Source organism: Botryllus schlosseri, chromosome 15, assembly GCF_051294905.1.
Source record: "Botryllus schlosseri isolate E-star chromosome 15, Bs_hap1, whole genome shotgun sequence".
NCBI lineage: Eukaryota > Metazoa > Chordata > Ascidiacea > Stolidobranchia > Styelidae > Botryllus > Botryllus schlosseri.
In genome coordinates, this window is record NC_137250.1 from 10,600,041 (window position 1) to 10,615,379 (window position 15,339).

A 15,339-nucleotide genomic window follows, 5' to 3' on the forward strand; every position below is an offset into this window, starting at 1 on the left:
AGGAGTCCACTTGGGACGAGCCACCTATTCCAGTCAATTCCATGTCTATTGGTTGACGTTCTTCCCAGCTTTGTGGGTATTTAGTAATAACGACCTTTTTTTCATTATCAAATTGAGGATGCTTCCCGTGTCAGCTAGGAATTTCGAACCCGTTATTGTATCAATCAAATACAACAATTGGCCTCCGAACAATTCCGTAAATCGGGCTGTAATGGGTCATCCGGCGTATCAAGAAATGTAAATAAGGGTAAAGAAGAGTTATGTACAGTTTTTGTGTGTTGCGGTAATAAATTATCTGGGAGCTGATTTACCGGATCAATCAGCTCCCGCAAGCGATCGAGAGTCGAATACCTTGATTCAGTTCATCATCCGTCCAATCTGAAGCATCATATCGACGTGGATGATCAGGGTATTGAGGTTCCGCCCAAGCCACTTGGCTATTACCTCGGGACGAGTGTGCAGGCGGTAAAGATGACTTTGTGTCACGCACTTCCTTTGTTTCCTGGTTCCTAGGGCACGTCTCTTGTTCATCCAGAAACTCGGAGTTCCAAACAAATTGTAGCTCCTCCGCAACGTCCCGCCAGGTTTTCTCTTCTTCCCAGCCTCGTAACATCAGTCTGAGCGCTTCTGGAAGTCGTTGTCGTAAATTTCGGAAAAGACGCAATCCATCCGGATTATCCTCAATAAGACTATCCATGTCTATTTCTAGTTGTTTCAAAGCGCTATTCAGCAGAGGTAGCGGCTCATCCGCCCAGCGATAATTTCTGCGGAAATCCCCAATGATCTTTTCATCATTTACCAAACCCTGGGGGTTGGATAAGGAAAGGGATCGCATCACCGATTCCCATTCTGCTTCCCCCGAATTGGTATTAAAAAAATTTCCCAGTTGGATAGCCTGCTTGTGTCTGCCAGCCGCCCGCAATTTCTTCTGCATCGCATTAGCCAAAATAACATCAGCATCTGTATTCCCGGGACCGTGACGTATTCGTCGCATCGAATTTTCCATCCACTTTAATAGTGGCATGTCTCCAGGATCCATCATTAGCTGAAGCATTTCTTTTTCTGATTGGATTTTAATGGGTACATTAATCATTGGAACCGTAACTCCAGGATATTGGTGTAGCTTTTGTCGCCCTGGTCTTACCCCATACTCCTTCGGCGTAGATGTAAAACGAGGCATATTTGGATAGTCCGGTATGTCCAGCCGGTCCTCGTCCGAACTTTCTTCCGAGGTATCTTTGGAATTTCGAAGAGACTGTCCAGTCCTTTTTATTTCTTGAGCCAATTTTCGCATCATAGTATCGTAATAGTCCTCCTCAGCGTCGTCCGCATCTTCTCTAGTATCACCCTGTTCTCGGTAGGTCACCCGTCGGGATTCGCCATCCGCACTTCTCGCTCGTCTTCGAGAATCCTTCTCCTCGTTACGACGTTCCTGCCATCCTCGATACCCCATATACTTATCTAAGGGACTCTTTTTTGGTTTCGACGCAACGGGGGGCTCGCTCCCCCCAAGTCTGATGAGGCTTGGCATTTCCGCGGGGTTTTGCTTTTTCTGTTTGGTGCGTGCTCCACTTTCCACATGGAAACATGGTGTTGTTCCCCTGCCAGAATCTGACAACGCAGTCGAGTGGTAGCTTAGGATAGACGGCCGTTACAGTATGACAATCCAGACCCTTGCGAACCGTCATTGTGGGTCCTTGTTTTACGTCCCCAGACGGCAGTTCAGCGAGAGGAGCGTAAGCCGGAGGATCATATTCTGGTGCATCTGGCGATACTGTCAAAACGGGAGGTTGGATTCTATCTCGCGTAGCCTGTGCATGCGACTTTCCGAGCTCAAACTCTGACGTAAGAATGTCATTCAGCACGTCGGTGGATACCTTCCCGCTAACTTTTGTTGTGGCATCACAAACAGCTTTGAGGTCTGCTTGAGCTTTTCGAACCTCTTTCTTTGCCTTCTCCAGACCCTTCATAGTTTCTGGTAAAGCTGTCTTCACCTCTTTTAATAGTTCCGTTTGTTCAGCCACATCTTTAGCAAGTTGTCTTTCTTGTCTCCGAACGTCTTCATGGCGTTTTTGTGTTGCTCTAAGCAGGGTAATGCCCTGTTTAAGTTCATTTGTCGCTTCTGGCGACTTTTTCCTTTTAAATGCTTTCAATATTCTTCGCATTGCACTTCCTATTGACTGGAGGAAGTACTGTTGACAAATATTAGATCAGGTGAGGATGCGTTGAAAAAGACTGTAGGTCCATGTGGCGTATTCGTGGGTTGGACGTAAGCAGTGGATTCGTTGCTGTTAGATCCCAAAAATACGTTCAACAGATTAGAAAACGCTCCAGGCGATACGTGCAGATAAATTGCTGCCAATATGATCAGGAGGGATACAGACGATGAAAGCAAGGATACGACAAGTACAAGTTTTACGATGGTCGTCTTAGAAAGCATCGATTGGTCAACGTCTGAGCACCGGAAGTTCCCCGTACTGGCCACCAATTTAGTTTTTATAGTGCAGCTCCACAACGATTGTTATGCGAGTAGTCCACACTTGTTCGGGTTACTTCCTAGTAAAGCGTTGCCTTTCGTTTGCTTTAGTATCCTGACGACGTCTGTAAATGGTGATTGGAGCAACAACAGTTGTAGGATTGTTTCTTCTCAAGTTGACAATGACCCTGGGGTCCAGAATTTTAATCTACCTTTATCTACTGATAATCTAGAAGCTTAATACAACCAAATACTCCAATTAGTTAATTGCGCAGACGGAAATGTGGTAACTCTATGCAAAGCTTGGTTAAAATTGGCATACACATCATCCATCAATTATAACACAAGGCATGGTTTAACCTATACGTCATCATACACAATTAACAAACATTTTCAATACTCCAAGGTTTGTTTACGCATATAATTGATGCGACGGCCTTTCCTGCCGAAAAGCAGCTCCAATCAATACAATCATCATCACAATACATTACGTTCAATCGTATGTTCAAATACATGCATTGCAATATCTAAATTCATTCACAATATTTCTCATAACAATACACAAGGCAATTGACATTAAGGACGTCACATCTTCAGTACAATTATCATTACTATAAGCCTACTAATCGGCCCGTGTGATACTATCCCTAACTGTCAATATTCCTATGATTTGTTCCATTGAGGTCTTAAAATATTAGCAATCTTTTCTTGTTTTACTTCCAAAATCATATCCTAGTCAAAGGTTGTATCGGGGTTTTATATTTTATAATGTTTATCATTATTTTTATCAATAACGGTTCGCACCCGAAAATCTAGGATTTTGTTTCCGTTAAACTAGGGGGTGATAATGTCCCTAGGGTCCTGCTTAAAGGTAAGGGCGTAGCAGTGTATAACGCCTGGCTAATTATATCACAATATCACAAAGCAGCAGTTGCGACGAAATAAACATCAAATAAACCGTGAATCGTGAACCATTAGATTATATACCTTGTGCACAGTGTACAACACAATGGGTCCTGACCGTTAATACATAGCGTAGGTCAGTTATAACGCTTTCAAGGGCTAATAAATGCCTGCAGGCGTAGTACTTGCTAATAAATTACTACAATAACTACCAATTATTCACATATTAATTATCATTAACTCATGCACATATCTAAGACACAAAATGTTAGCGCCATTTTAAGGCAACCGGATGGTAATAATCAAAGATACAGCAATACAATGCTTCATCACAATAAGGAACGTTGGCGTCACTATGCAATAACGTAACTGGGGAATACCCATCGCTTATGTAATGACTATCGTGTTCCGTCGTCATGCAGCAGATTGATTTATGCCATCGACCGTCCAACGCATCCTTTCCGATCTCCACCACCATATGTTCAGAACACGTTTCGCAATTGTACGTTCGAGTACTTAGTCTTGTGCATCTATTTTTCGGACCCGATTTCTTTGACTCCCTTGATCATGAAACAATTCTTCTGCGCATCTCTTCTTGATTCCACAGCAGTCATGATCGTCTCTTTCTCCGTTACCTTTAACGTGATTTCTTGTGGGCTTGGTCTGGCACGTCCCATTCTTGGGTTTAACGTTGCTTGCTTAGCAGTGATTGATGATTGTGCCGGATTTCCTTTTATTTTCTCTATTTCACTTTATCAAGCCCTTGAGAGGAGCAATGTTTTCGGGATGTCACTTTGCACTTTTGGATTTTGTACTCCCAAGTCATTTAAAGGAGGCCAACAGGGTGTCGTAATAGGGCCCTGGTACGAGCATGGCATTTACTTCTTGGTATGTTTCCATACGTTCTGTCTTGGTCTTGTCATACAAGTTTTGGGTACACTCGATGCTCACCGAGAGGACATTCAAATAGACACATATCAGACCATGACGTCATTTGTTATCATAACGACTTTATAATACAATCATCTGCAATCTGCATGCGTGTACTGATCACGGTGCGATAAGTGCACTTATGAGACACATCCATTTCGTGAAACCAATGTGCAAATCAGGCGGGTCTTATTCTAATGCCACACTATATCATCGACACATCAGTTTCGAAAAACGAATGTGTGGACAAGTTCATCCTTGGGTTACTTTCCTAAGGTCTTTATATTAGCAGTACTGACTTTTCGGTAACTTGATACTCAATTGTAATAGTAGCAAGAAAACAAAATAATAGAAAATTGGCGTAAGGATCATACAACTTGATCTTGGCAGAGCGCAAATTGTGGGTGAAACGGAAATTATTACGCTTACGTCAGCCTTTTAGAAAGTATAATACTATTAGCACAACATTTAAATATAAACACGAGATGATTTATGATAGGGTGGTTATGGGGTGCCATAATTACAGTCCTGTTCGTAGCAATTACAATCTGACCACTCTCGTATAGTTTATATATCCGATTTACCACAATTTCACCTTTTAGCGCAGGAGTCGTTGCTTATACGCTGCACCGTGCAGTACAAGTTGTCAAATTCCATTGTCAAACATTCGTACCTCGATTTGAGCGAGGATTTACTATGCTACAATCTACTTTGTGTCTATACATCTACTATTGAACTCAACTACATTGCGGATCGAATATTAACCCATAGAGATTGGTATTTCTATTGATCAGGTTGTAGCACGCACTTAGTACCATTAAAGTTATAATAAACAATGTACCATTAAGGTTGTAATAGCTCACTACAAAATCCGACTGACTGACCAGGACTTACGTGGAGCATAGGCCTGACATTTAACTATTGCGTGGTTTGTTTTCAATCTTGTGTATATAGTAAAGAACTTTTCATTGAACCCTATTCCTCCTGTCTCCTCAAAACACCAAATCACCAACTTCCATTGCAGACACGGCTCACCATCAAATAATCGTGAACTGTCAGCATACGAGATAGAGCCTCAACGCAATGCGCGCGACGCCCTTTTCTAGGGTTGACAATGGAAAATTCGATAACTCTGAATCTGCACACTAAATAGTAACTAGCCTCGGGTGGGCGTATTTGATCAGTGTTTACGCGAAAATCCCAAAGATCAGGTCAAATTTTCGGGCTCGTGACCTTCTGTGCGGCACGCAAATTGAGGAAGTACTGATTAGATGCGCGCTTACTACCTAGCAAATTAGTTACTGTATATTTCTAGATATTCGGCTGTCTGAATATTTTAATTAATAAGCTACGACAGCGGTCCATCGTCAACGGTCCCTCTACGAGCACTACACAAAAGGCTGCGGGCTGTACAACAATCTCTCTTATTTTTACTGATTCAATCTAACTCGGACATTACATTAGGCGTTCATTCATTTTCAAAACTTGATATCAAAGTTAAAAGCGACATAAATCAAGTGGTCACCTGGCATGTAGTTAAAAAAACTACATGCGCCATTTTACAAGCGCGATTTTGCGCCATTTTGATTACATACATTTTTGCTTGGCTTAAACCAGCCGCGTAGTGGCGCCGATAACCCACGAATCAAATCTCGCTCTTTCAAGTATTTTGAATCGCAAAATTATGCTCCAATTCGCATAGCTTTGTCACCAAATGCGACAACTCATTTTATTTTTCTAATCACAATATGATGCGACCGATACTTCAATTGCCACTTCCCGACTGCTTTTGGCCAGAAAATTTAGGGTCAAATTTCGATGCATCCTGCAGCCACTCAAATCGCCTTGCGGTCATATTTGATCTTTGACAACGGCCGGCCATTCTTGGCCTATTCACACGGACCTTTCCAGAAGACACAACAACCAACGTGCGCTGCTACATATTACACTATTGTGTGTTGCTATAGAACGGTACACGTTTTTAGGCTTTTCACGATAGTCTATGTCACCAATGTTGATACACTGTTAATGAACTATTAAAATTTTTCACGCAACCAATCTGTTTTGAGTAACTACCTCTGCAAAATACAACTCAAAAATGTAGATTTTATTACCCTCAGAAGTCAACGAACCATTCTAGCAGTATCATATCCTTCGTTTTTTTTTTTATAATAAAAAATTTCGCACAATTGTCCAATACTAGTGAACCAGCGTTTAGGCTGCCGAATTATCTATGACTCATGCGCCGTCTCCAATAATACGCAACACTTACTTTTGTAGATGCAGACACGCAACAATAGTTACTTTTGAATAAAATACCTGTGCTACATACATGCCAATGGCTATTATCGAAAACAAACATCTATCACTACCCAAGTTTCACTTAGTAATGTTTTGTAATCTGCCTACTCACTTGAGTATTTTTAAATCTGGCCAAATTTACTTTTATTTTTAAGACTACCTAACTAGTTTGACCACCACTATTACTGGCACAAACCCGATACCTTGCTCTTAATTTCACTTACTTGTAACTTCATGACATTTGAGGCGTGATATGGGAAAATAACATTCTCATTTATTTCAGCTTAGTGCTCCTAGATTAATTTAATCACAAGGTGACTAGCGCAAAAAGTCCTATAACTGCCCCAAGCCATTGTTCCATCATTTCAAATATTTTGGAGAGACCAGCTGACGGGGGCAGCTATCATTACACAAATTACCATACCCGTACAACAATTTCTGGTGGATTTTAATCATGTCCTGACAATTAGAACACACTTGAGTTGATATTGTAGAGGTCTCCAACGCACTAGTTTTGAAATGGACGTCCCCAATAGGGCACGAGCAAGCACATTTTTTTTTTCTGTTTAGTAATCCAGTACGCAGGAAAGGTTTGAAAACAGTACGATCTATCAAAGCCGAGGTTTGTCATGGCTTACAGTAGATTTACAATTTCATAGCCCTTATGTGTTATAACGTACACAATTGTCAGTAATCAATAATATTCGCCTCGCACTGCAATGCGAGTTAGTCCATTTCAGGAAGTCATTCTATGCGACTAGGCATTGCTTCACTGCATGCTTGGCGTCGTATTATTGCATCAGGTTTTAGCTAAGACAACCTGAGTTGTCCGCAAAAGCACAATTTAGTTTTAGAATTATAGACCAGAGTTCTTCAAACAGGGTTACTGCGCAATATGAGATGTATCAAAACTTGCAACATAGTGTAACCTTCGAACGGTATTTACAGGGATGTACCAAATCCGTACTACAATGAGCTGAAGACCAGCTTTCACAAATGTAGGTTTATGGTTCAGTATAAGCTAGAACATAGGCGAGCGAGCAACATGGTATTATGTTATTTTAGTGTGATACTGTATACCCTTTGATTGAGAGAGATATTTCACCTGCTTATATTTACTCGTCGGCGATAAACCAACGGTTTTGTTTGGTTTTCAAAAATATAATTAATTTTTGAGGGGCATACCGCTTCAGCACAGGCCTTTTGAGACAATAATTTGCACCAGTGTTGGGTTCAATTCCCTTCGAGTCACGAGTCATTCCGAGTCATGGCAGACCTTTAATCGAGTCAAGTCAAGTCAAGTTACGAGTCAAATCATAATTTTGAGTCAAACCGGATTTCAGCATCTATATTGAATTAGCTGACAAATATGCAGATAACTATACATGCACCAAGATGCTGTATCAGTCACGCGCAAGTAAAATACGTGAGCAATTGTAAAGCTAAATACTACAGTCAGGCATTATCGACCAAAATATAGAAAGATACGCACTGCACAACGTAAGTATTGAGCCGTCTAATGAGACAGAAAGATGTTGTTATTTACAATAGTCCTCTATAATTACCACGGCAGCGTCAGCCATGATCGTTTCATTTGCGGTTAATTTATTTATGACCTGACACAACAATTCGAGTATACGCAAGCTACAGTGATTTATTCGACACCGTTTATTTTGTGACTTGATATTGACTTCTAAATTCTGCTTCGAGACACGAGTCAATACATATTTCCCAATCGACTCGAGTCATCCCAACACTGTTTCTTACCCTACATTAGTAATACGCAATGTATCAGTCATAGTAAATAAAGAACCGCAGTCAGCCAGGATTAAACTAGCTTTCATATCGAAATTGATCGGTTTTGTTCAGACTATCTATTTTTTAATCCAGTCTCACCTATGCATTTGAGACGACAATAGAATGTGCACAGCGGCCTACGATACTTATTAAAGCTTATATACCAAGATGAACTTGCGCGCTTTGCAAAGTAAATCTGATGTCCTAATTGTCAAGTACTGAATAGTATTGTCGAGAATGTGCGGATGGGTTATTTTGAAAATAGAAACAATAATATTAATACCAACTTCAATCTCATCATTTTCGTCGCGGTCTTTTAAATTCCTATATAAAGTCGCCGAGCTCTTATAATCAGCGTTTGAGCTAGCCCTAGTTACAAAAAAAACACAAGATAATGTTCAGTATACAGGTCATTATTGTGTCAATTAGAATGTACCATGACTTGAACTACCCTTGATTTTATTATATTCCCTTATTATTCATATATACGAATGCGCATGACTAGAATCACCCCAAATAGCGTTCCATCCTGTCAGGCATTCTAGAAGGACCCCTTAATTGGGGTGGCTCTTGTCACACAAATTTAGATACCATGTCCATATTAGCAATGCTTTACTTAAGAAAGCTTCGAGAACGGTTCCAATATTATAGTCCTAGTAGCTTAAAAGCTTTGAAGGGGATCAATCACTTTGCGTCTTGAGCAGAATTGTTATTATTCAGTATTATCCGGCTCGTAGCTTAATATGAATTTGACAGTACAGGAAGCTATCTATGCTACTCGTCCTTGTTATGGCAAACGCTTGTTATTGAATTATTTTTCCTCAATGTTTAAATTTTAAGTCGTCGCGGCGAGTTGTAGTTACAAATACAGTTAATTTCTGGCACTTAGAAGTTAGTGTTTCTCAACCGAGATAAACGTAATTTTTGGGAGATACCAGAATTTGCAAGGGATATGTCTTTCCAATGGGATATATAGAGCTGTACCAGACCTGGATTACCCTGAATCGACGTCCAACTATTGATAAGGTAGGTATATATACAATATTGTCTCCAATGTAATACTGTATTCCACTTGGTTGCGATGTCACAAGTAATTCTAGTCGTCAGCCTAGCCCAATGGTCTAGTTAGATGTTATAAAGTCCATACTGTTTCAAGACATGTTTTAAGCTAGTCATTTTATGCGATAGATCAGATTTACCTGAAGTGGTATTACCTGCCTACGTAAATAAATGCCATATTGTAGTGAATGTAGCAATTGAAGTGACGTAGCCATTCAGGTTCAAAACACCTTCCATATCATATATATTCAGACCGAGTGGTCATAATGGTTAACCGATGAAACTACCTGGAGTTAACTAGATACACCAATAATGCGCTGTATTGTTTAGATTTAAATAAATTAATAATCCATTTAAGTATACACACTCACCTTAGTTTATTTTCCCAAGTCGAAATAGAGGATTGAATAAAACACTATGATTTACGATAGCGTTGGCTGTAAGCTTAAACTTCATTAAATTCTACTGTATAGCAGCGTTGGGATCTAGTTACTCCCTCCGAATCACGAGTCATCCCAACACTGCGGCATAGCCCTTTCAAAGGCTCATTTTAATTTTACGGACTAGTTATTAGCGTTCATATTGAATTAGTACCGAGTGTTTAGAATTTATTTTGTATAGTAAGGATGTCAGTGAAGCGAGTGATTATAATATAAGTCTCATATCATAGCTATAAGTACCACGTTGATTTTCTCTCTCCCCTTTATAGAAAGGTGAGCCTTAGTTTCATTTTATATTATCGAAATTTTCTTAGATGCCATGACAAGTATTAGTCTACACATTATAATAATAGCTATCTACTTTTAGTAACATTTGGTATAACTGATTCAGTTTCCACGCGACAATATTAGATTGGCAGTCTGTACCACGATGACCCAAGTACTATTCAGGTCTGTTATCTTGACACACCATAACTTGTGGAGTGTCAACCTATATATAGATAAACTAACTATCCCTCGGAGATTAGTTATAACTGGGCAGTCTAAGACTCCGTTCCATATTTGCTGATCTTGCAATCAATATGGAATGTCTTATGGCTATTATTCAAAATATTTTTTTTTTTAAATTCGTCATTCCTTTCAGTAACTTTTCTTTTCAACTGTTCCCAGCAATCAACTTCCTTAACACCTTACTGTTTGGTGTAGAGTCAACTGAATTTTCTGGCCTCATCCTTCGAGTTATATTCAGTTTTGAGCGGAAAGTCGTTAACGTGCATGCATCCACCCCCCATCACCACGAGCAATTTGCTATTTTCGTAAATTAGGGGCTGACGTACATCCGAACATTCATCAAGCAAATTTTTGTCGCTATCCTTCGTACCCCGGCATGATTAAGCCCCCCATTACAGTCAAATTTCACCATTTTGCTGCAGTTAAAAATTTCCTGTTCGTCAATTTTCCAATGTAGCGCTTCCTTTCCCACCATCATTTGTGGCCTTATTGTGCAAGAGTTTTGCAATGGCGTGATCAACCCATCAATTGGGGTCGTATTTTGCCGTTTCTGCTAAATTTTATATTTTCCTGTGCGTCAATATGCCATTGCAATATACATTCCCACAGTAATTTATGGTTGCATCTTACGAAGATCACGCCATATGCTCCCATATTTTACAAAGTAATGTATTACTCAATCCTGATTTGGCTTAGCAATACCATCCGAAAATTTCGCAATTATGTGTTTCGCAATGATATTCGTTGCATAAGCATCGTTAATACCGCGAATTTGCCTCGTACATTCTTAAATCCCGCACACTTTTAGGCTTCCATAGGCAAATACAGCATGATTTTTAAACTATGTTATTTCAACGGAATTAAATTTAGGTTAATGGTTAATTTCACATGGACTCTAAACCGTGAAAACGGACCGAACACAACACAACACATAACAACCCTCACTTCTACCTTTACAATAATTCAGTAATTATTTCACAATATCTATCTCAGTTTTTCATGCAATGTTACTGCTGTAATATACGTCTTTTGGTTATTCCGCCGAATAACCTCTCTAAGATAAGTTTTAGCTGCGACTCTCCTGCATTTCGCATAACATAAATACATACATCTCCATTTTTAAAAACCCGATGTTATACTTGTAACAGTCACTGTTAACTCCCTAGCGCCCGAAACTACTAAAACCTACTTCGTTCAAAACGTGGTTTTTCGTGTATATAGTGTAGTTATCATCATATGTGTATGATTTTGACTCACAATATCGTCCTTTCACACATTATTAGTCAATCCAAGTTCTACAATTTAGCGGAAAACACTCCTGTTTGGGGCAAGTTGTCCGCAGGATCTGTCACGAGGTTCAGTAACTTCTCAAAGGGTCGTAACGAGGTTAGGACTTGGGTATCTCTATCCACGCCACCATCGCCAATCGAAAGACAGCGAGCAACAAACCGGTGGGCTCGACAGCGGTAATCACCCACGGAATGCTAGGCGACTGAACCCTTCCTTGCCACGTAACATTTAGGTACAAAGCCCCTTCTGTCGAGCACCATAATACAACATCAATTACCAAGGTAGATTAATTCAGTAGGCTAATGGTGTTGTTATTTATCCGTTCCAATATTCGAAGATAAATCTATATTTAGACTTCAATAGATTTTGGTGAACATTAAATCTTTCCACGGCCGCAAAACTTCAACGCGACGGAACCCACTATGCGCGACGCAACCGCACGCCCGCACTAATCCGCCGTCACACAACCCCGACAATCCATGCCAAGCGCAACTACCCCTCTATTCAGCTATTCCAAAATGTACCTTTTTCTGGTGACAGGCGCAAATGTTGCTATAGTACATAATACATTTACAATGTGTGTGGAATCTGCACAGTTCAAATTCAAAATATGGTCGACACCACGCATATTAATTCTAGTTATTGTTATTGTAAAACCATGTACTTTTTTGCCTAAACTGCAAAGGGTAAGTTGTTGATAGTTCGCATTCTACCATTTTGAGCTATACTACTTTATGGCCTTTCAACAGAATACCTATTCATAACTGCCTGCACCGCACAAGAGATTTCCGATAATTTTTGTGGAAATCGGTACTTTAATTCAATTATTGATCTTACGCGCAGTCGTGACTGGTGCTATGTACATACTGTTTTGTTACTGACATATGTCAGAATTACCACTCTTATTTGTGTACTCGAATGCACGATGTAGCGCATTGTGTAATGCAATTTACTTATACTAAACCAAAGCCGCGAAACAAGCGGTATTCACTTCGTGTCGTTAGACAGCAGTAGTTGTAAAAACCGAATTGACAGAAGTGTTGGAAAATCAACTCACCCGACACAAAAACCTACCCACTGGTTCTGAAATATCTAATGCAAATGGTGATGCGGTATGCACGCATAACCACCTGCATTCATGCAGCTTACAACACCGACCATGATAACAATTTAGAATTGCTGTTAATACTTTTTGGCCACAACTATTCACTCGCTAGCCAATAGTTAGAATTCACGAGTTACTGATAAAGCAGTAAGTTACCGAATGTTTGGGGGACCAGTATGGTAGACATTGGTGGGGTTACTTCTTAGTCACTTGGGCAATTAAATTAACGACTATTAGTTCAGCGGGCCTTTCAAGATTTTTCTATTTATTAGCATATTCGTCAAGCAAAGTCCGCTGCAACAGATATATTTTCCGTGAGCATTCAAAGCTAGTGTTTTCCGTAACTTTGCGGTTTGTTAGATCACGCAATTCTACATTATAATGTCAGCTAATTTCAATTTGGATTCAAAAGTGCACATTCCCACTGTGTGCGTTCACCTTTGACCAAAAGTGATCGTCAGACTGTGGTGTGAACACACACGTCTTCATAGATATGCCATTCCAATAACGTGCATATTGCGTAGCTTTGTACTGAATGCTTAATATGTTGCGATGTGGCAAATGGAGGTTTCAAAGCTTCCATAGTTGAAAATAATATCGCTCAGACGGTAGACAGACATAAAATTAACACCAACAATCTCCCCCACCTTCAAGAAATACAATTATTAATTCATTAGTTCAATTATTTCGTCTTTATTATTGACGATTTTAATTTGTCCTGCAAAGCAATAGCTGTTATTTACGTTTACTGGTTATTACGACGAGTAACACCCCTAATATATTTTCTAGTACTGTTTTTGCAGTACTTGGACCAACTCGATATTCTCAGCACTATGTTATGTGCTGTGGTCGTTGCGAATAGTATTATTATTATTATTTGGTCCCTGGTCTAATCGTCGTAAATATTATGTTCGCAGTTGGCGTCCAGCTCTCCGTCACGTCGTTTCGGCCCAATGTTGTTGGAACATTCTGGCCATCCCCTGACGAAATGAATCTGGTTAATTTGGTACTTACCTTCCGACCTTGATCTCGGGTATGATAGTCCGCCCTGGTGCTGAAGTGTTTCTTGCTTGTGACGTAGTTGTTCGTTTCGACTTTTCTGGCCACTTGTATTGTGTCAGGCACTTCGTCATGGTGTTGAGTTGTTGTTACGAGACGATTGATTACACGGATTGGTTGCGTATAGGGCTCAGTTTCGAACGTATTGTGCACCCGCGCTTTTAATACTGGACTTGACATTCTACGTAGCTCGGTCAGAACCGGGGTATTAATATGGGACGATTTCATTCTACCAGAACTGAGCGGTCCAGATGATGAAACCGCGGCCGGAACCATGATTGCTACAATAGCACCGCTTGTCACTCGAATATCGACGTTTGGTCAATTTTGTTCAGGTGTCTCAACGGAAATGCTTGTGGTGTTTATTCGTGTAACATTTGTGTACTGCCCTTGACGGGACCAAGCGCAGTACATTGTATGTCCTTCTATGACGGCCTGCGTAGATCTGCGTAGGAAAACAGCACAACATGTGTGGACTATCAGATCCCTACCGCCATGTGCGGGACTCACGTCGTTTTTCTCGACAACTCATAACTAGACGATTCTCTCCTATTTGATCCCGTGCTATTTATATGGCAGGGTGGTTTTTTTCACCTGTTCCATACTAGATCTAGTGATTTTTCCACCCTTATTTCAATGTACATGGACAACACTTACAATCCTACCACACACCCACTTTATGATGCAACAACTATAGCCGCCTTAACCTCCGGGTACTTATTTCACTAGTACCAAAAGAAGATTAGTCCAGAGTTCACCGGAAATGGACATGTACACTGTACAGTTTACCGTGGGTATTTGGCGTCCAGTTAGTTCATTACGATTCTGCCCTGTAATGCGGCCGTAGGCTAAGTAATCGAAATGTGGCCGTGGATAGCAAAAAGGATGCCCATCGTTCGTGACTTAAGCGAACGAATAAATACTGTAGGCTACGAATGAACGCATTTACCTTTTCAGGATATGGTGGCAGCAAGTGCGAAAACGAAGTGTGCACGCCCGGTATTTGTGGCAGTGGCAGGGGCTCATGCGGCGTCATAGCTGGTAAAATAAAGTGCCATTGCTACACGAGATACGCTGGAAATCGATGCCAATATCGCTGTACCTTCAACAACGTGAGTTTGAATAGATAGCGGATAATAGGTTGAATAACATGAAAAAATCGGGGTGCTTTGATGCTATTTGGATATCTATAGATCACAGAGGGGTGAATAGACCCTATATGTCAGTGTTTCTCAAACTTTGTTAGTGTTATTGGCATCTCGCGACCCCAGCCTGGCACATCGAAATGCATGCATTTTATGACTATGATGCCACGTTTTTACGGACATGTACACGATAGTGAAGGTGCATACAATCGGTTGTACGCAACTCAGTTCTATAAAACATGTGTGACGCACGCGATTCCAAATTATGTGTATTGTTTTCCTCTTCGGGTCGCATTTGAAATGCGGATGTCTGATTGCAAGGAC

At 40.5% G+C, this 15,339-nt stretch overlaps 1 protein-coding gene across 1 annotated transcript in view; it reads left to right on the plus strand.

Annotated features, from left to right (window-relative positions):
* Positions 1–15,339, plus strand: part of LOC145457684 (uncharacterized) — a 126,472-nt gene that overhangs the window by 8,899 nt on the left and 102,234 nt on the right. The gene's annotated exons all lie outside the window — the stretch shown is intronic.